The sequence below is a fragment of the Etheostoma cragini genome, chromosome 9, assembly GCF_013103735.1.
Source record: "Etheostoma cragini isolate CJK2018 chromosome 9, CSU_Ecrag_1.0, whole genome shotgun sequence".
Taxonomy (NCBI): Eukaryota; Metazoa; Chordata; class Actinopteri; order Perciformes; family Percidae; genus Etheostoma; species Etheostoma cragini.
Genome location: NC_048415.1, coordinates 908,162 through 913,161, shown reverse-complemented (window position 1 = coordinate 913,161; position 5,000 = coordinate 908,162). Strand labels below are relative to the sequence as shown.

General features: G+C 41.7%; 1 protein-coding gene and 1 long non-coding RNA gene across 2 annotated transcripts in view; both read right to left on the bottom strand.

Annotated features, from left to right (window-relative positions):
* Positions 1-5,000, bottom strand: part of mast2 (microtubule associated serine/threonine kinase 2) — a 168,201-nt gene that overhangs the window by 136,231 nt on the left and 26,970 nt on the right.
* Positions 1,478-5,000, bottom strand: part of LOC117949946 — an 18,705-nt gene continuing 15,182 nt past the window's right edge. Inside the window, exon 3 of the long non-coding RNA XR_004657773.1 lies at positions 1,478-1,558. This is a non-coding gene — a long non-coding RNA (uncharacterized LOC117949946). The remainder of the gene's footprint in view (positions 1,559-5,000) is intronic.

Genomic DNA, 5,000 nt, shown 5'->3' with positions numbered 1-5,000 from the left:
TTTTACTCTCCAATTATAAAAAAAAGGAAAGAAAGAATAAGCGCTGCTGAAACTGTAGACAATGAAATAAAATGTTCTGTTCATCCTTAACCTGGTTTCAAGTAAAAAGGAAAAATGGCCGACAGTTTGGGGTCCCTGTAAGAGAGAGACAAGAGAACGGGCTGGGAGCCAAAACAAAGTCGTAAACCGCGACGCTGACACCAAATCTCCGTCTCACACGGCCACAACACACAAACACTAGTGGTTAAACACACACTCGCCTAAACAGAACAATACAGCACACATATATATACACACACACACACACACACACACACACACACACACACACACACACACACACACACAGGTGCAGAGACACACACAGACAGACACAGAAGGACACACAAACACACACACACACAAAGAGATGCACAGACACACACTAAGGTCTATATAAAGAGACTCCAGATACAGTATTAGGGACCACTAAGGTCTATATAAAAGAGACTTCAGATACAGTATTAGGGGACCACTAAGGTCTATATAAAGAGACTTCAGATACAGTATTAGGGGACCACTAAGGTCTATATAAAAGAGACTTCAGATACAGTATTAGGGACCACTAAGGTCTATATAAAGAGACTTCAGATACAGTATTAGGGGACCACTAAGGTCTATATAAAGAGACTTCAGATACAGTATTAGGGACCACTAAGGTCTATATAAAAGAGACTTCAGATACAGTATTAGGGACCACTAAGGTCTATATAAAGAGACTTCAGATACAGTATTAGGGACCACTAAGGTCTATATAAAGAGACTTCAGATACAGTATTAGGGGACCACTAAGGTCTATATAAAAGAGACTTTAGATATAGTATTAGGGACCACTAAGGTCTATTTAAAAGCATCCAGAGAACCCCATGTCATGTGACCTTTAATACTCCGTCACCTTCACGCACTCACACACAAACATCTTTAAGGTCTACATCGGCAGATAAGAAGACCGACACACATTTACAGCTGTAGTGTGAGTGTTCATGCCGTCATCGGTGCCGCAGGTGAACTCTACCTGTCCCAGATAAGAGGAGATAAGAGCCGTCTGTCTGACACGGTGAACATCAAAGTCTACAGCGTGAACTACAGAGCTGATACCGCGACAGTTTATGAGGCATTCAAGGACGTGGCGGGGTGTGTTTTATTTACACTGCTGTAAAACATGTTCTCAGGATGCTCGGGCAAATCCACAGAATTTGCACCGATTGAGGTCATTTGTAAATGGACGTACAGCTTGTGTCAACGAGTGAAGGGACCAGAGACACTTTGGGTTAAGGGGTGTTGAGGCTTTAATGGTTCTACGTCGAATCTACGCCTTGGGTACATACATACGGACCCTACGCCGTAGCCCGACAAGCTCCCTGGGTTTTAAATTAACTTTTTTCATCCACCGGCTAAACGGATAGTGGATGTTGAAATGTGACCAGCCACATTTTTGGGCTGGTGAGTGACGCAAATCAACCAGCCAATTGCATATTTAACAAGCATTTAGCTGGTGGGTTGGTGCCTACTTTGAACCCTGTGTACACCTCCCAAAAAACCGAACTACACATTGTACTTCTGTGATTGGTCCACTTGGACCAATGGCTTGGTAGCGCCGCATTTCCTCCTACTCGTGTGCTGGTTCCCCATCTCCGTGGACCGATTTCCGACTGTGGTCAGAAAAGCACACGGGAGACACGCTTTGTGTCTCCGTCTCCGCCGCAGGAGTCGGTACTCGCTCCACAGCTAATCCTGTCACTTTCTCACTCGCTCTACCACGCACCCACACCCCCCACACAAAGCGTCCCTGCTGTTCTCTTAAAGAGATACACCAGAACGAATCAGACACAGGTACGACTCCTGACAACGGCATAGGCTACGATTTAGGTTCTACTAGTACAAATCAGCAGGACGTTGGAAAAAAGTGACAAAAAGTTCGGGAAAAGAGTCAAAACATAGCCTCTGAAAACTGTATGAAGGGTATTATGATCAGCATGGAGACATCAGACATATCTGTGTAACTTTTCAGTTCTCTGCTCTTTCAAACAAGAATGTCAAAAAGCGCATTTGTTTTGGTTTGTTTTAGAAATAGCAACAAAGAATTGGAAAAAATGTGACAAAAATGTCAGAAAAAGCTTCAAAAACATGTGTCATGTGTCAAAAGTGTTAAAACATGTCGACCAAAAAGTTTGTAATTTAAATTTTGACCCCCAAATTTCCACGTTGACAACACAAGGGTTAAAGTCTAAAGTTATGGGACTGAAAAGAGAACAAAGACATACAAACAATTAATCAGGAAAAACAATTATCACGGTTATCAAGGTCATCACATTTTTGAAAGTAAACTCCTATTTTCTCTCTTGTGTTGAATTAAAACAATTTTTTTAAACTCTTGTGTTGTCTTCCCGTCGTTGTTTTTCTGGGTCAAAATTAAAAGCTTTTTTTCAACGTTTTGGTGGTCTTGTTAAACACCATCAGTGCTTTTCCCCCTGGTGTTTCTGGATATTGTTTACCGTGCCTTGTGACGTTTTTGCGCGGGTTTTCCTCCCACATTTCTGAAGCTTTTTTTGGGACATTTTAGTCACTTTGTTCAATGCTTTTTTAATGCTATGAAATCACATAACACATCCAACTTTAAAGAGAGGAGTGGGCTGATCATTTATTTTACTCGTGAAGAGCGTTGTGTGGAACAATCCGCGTTATTTTTCTGAAAATTTGGTTGGAAGACACTTTTCTGATGAAGATTTTGTTTTCAAAATGGGTCAAATTTGACCCGAGGGTTAATAGGATAGTTATCACGGCAAATTTCAAAATTGTATGCTTTTTTTTTTTTTACTGCTGATTTATAAAAAAATTTCAACGAGTTAACGAGTTTTTGGCGTTAAATTATCGACCAAAATAATCGTGCTCATATTTTTTTCCATAATCGAGCAGCCCTACCGGACAAAAAGGCATGTCGAGCCGAATTAAAACCAGGATTTCATAATCTTCTCAATTTCTGCGTTCTTTCTTCCTCCTCCCCTCTCCCAGCATCCGTCTGGACTCGCGTCCCCGCTGCATCACATCTGGGCCGACATTCATCTTTTGTCGCGTCCCGCGGGGAGACAGCGACACACTCCGATGTAACCCGTACATCTACAATCCATCACACCTGTCCCCACACGGAGCTGACACCGAGCTCTGCCGAGGTTATCTCTCTCTCACAGAGTGCAGAGATAATGCAGGTAATCCCGTCGGGGGTTCAATAAGTTGAATTCTACCAACAAACGTACAGACAGACAGTTGTGCACGTCAGCAGGGCAGCTCGCCCTTATTCTCACAAATCCCCTGCAGCTCAGGCCCACACAGCAAAAAACAAACAAAAAAAAAACAGGCTCAATCAAGATCAATCATAAAGAGGCCGGACGACCCGAAACGTGATTTAAAAACTCTATGGCTCCAGCGTGAGTTGATGGTTTTGGTTCAACGAGCTGACGAAGTGCTGCTAAATTACCCCAATGGCGTCCAAGTGAATTATAATGCTGCCAATGCAAATGCAAATTTTTCCATTGCAAGTACTTACTTTTTCAATATTATTTATGGTCACAGGTGAATAAAATTTATATTACGGTTACCTACTTTTGCATTATTACTTTAATTACATATTCAATTTAATTTTAGCGTCACTTACTTACTTATACTGCAAAGTTGTTGTTTTTGTACTATGGAAACCGCACTTTAATTTACAAAACCCATCTGCTCGTTGGCTGTTGTTTGCCTGTATTTCTTGTGCGTTTACTTGTTTGTTTGTTTTTTGCTTTTATTGTAGAAAATGCTTCTGTAATAAAGGAATTTATTATTTAATCCCCGCTATGGGATGAATAAAGTATCATCTAATCTACTCTAATCTAATCTAATGTATCCTTGGTTGTCAATGTTTCCTTAAATTGGGTTTAATTGGCCATCTCTACAGCTCATAAGGGATCTTTCCTGCCCCGAAGATGACTGGATTGGGACTCAATACAATAACATCTATATAGATGATATTTATGATAATTCCACATGTGTTCATTAATGGTTTTGATGCCTTCAGTGAGACTCTACGATGTAAATTAGTCATGAAAATAAAGAAAACGCATTGAATTAGAAGGTGTGTCCAAACTTTTGGCCCGTACTGTATATTGGCCGATATAACGGCATTTATCAGATTTTTAAATAACCCAATATTTGTATCGGTATTGGCGTTAAAAATCCTTTATCGGTCAGGCTCTTAAAAATACGCCAATTCTGAACAATAACGTTGCCGTCAGTGGGCTTATTTACTCGCTAACCATTGCTAAGGACAAAGCTAGCGAAGAGACGCTAACGTTGACTTATATAACGTCACCGCTTATTTTACATACAGTTTGGCATCAAAACCAAACCCTGAGGGGACATAAATACATCTTTCATGTTGTTTTTGAGTGATACGCACCCCCCACTAACCTGGAAAACCATCTGTTTAAGGACTAAAACGACATGATTAAATGAAGTCAAAGGTCCTCCTAGGGATGAAGACCGTGAGGCGGACTCAAGTCTGAACCCGACCCTGCTAGTTTTGGGGGTTGAGTGTGTCGTCTTGTCGATGTTGGGGGTGAAGAGGTTAACTGTCTGTCACGTGTTGCCGGGGAAACCGAGAGGATTGCATCACGACGATCACATGTGTCTGAGCAGGATTACGTTGCATCATCTCCACTTCCTGTCCGTTAGTCAGGGGACGGGCTGAAGGGCTGTGTCAGAGTGTGTGTGGGGGTGTGTGACTGTGTGTGTTTGTGTGAGACTCCGTGTGTGTGTGTGTGTGTGTGTGAGAGAGACTATGTGTGTTTGTGTGTGACTGTGTGTGTATGTGTGTTTTTTGTGTGTGTGTGTGTGTGTATCTGTCTGTATCTATGTGTGTCTATGTGTGTGTGTGTGTGTGTGTGTGTGTATCTGTCTGCATCTGTGTGTGTGTGTGTGTGGGT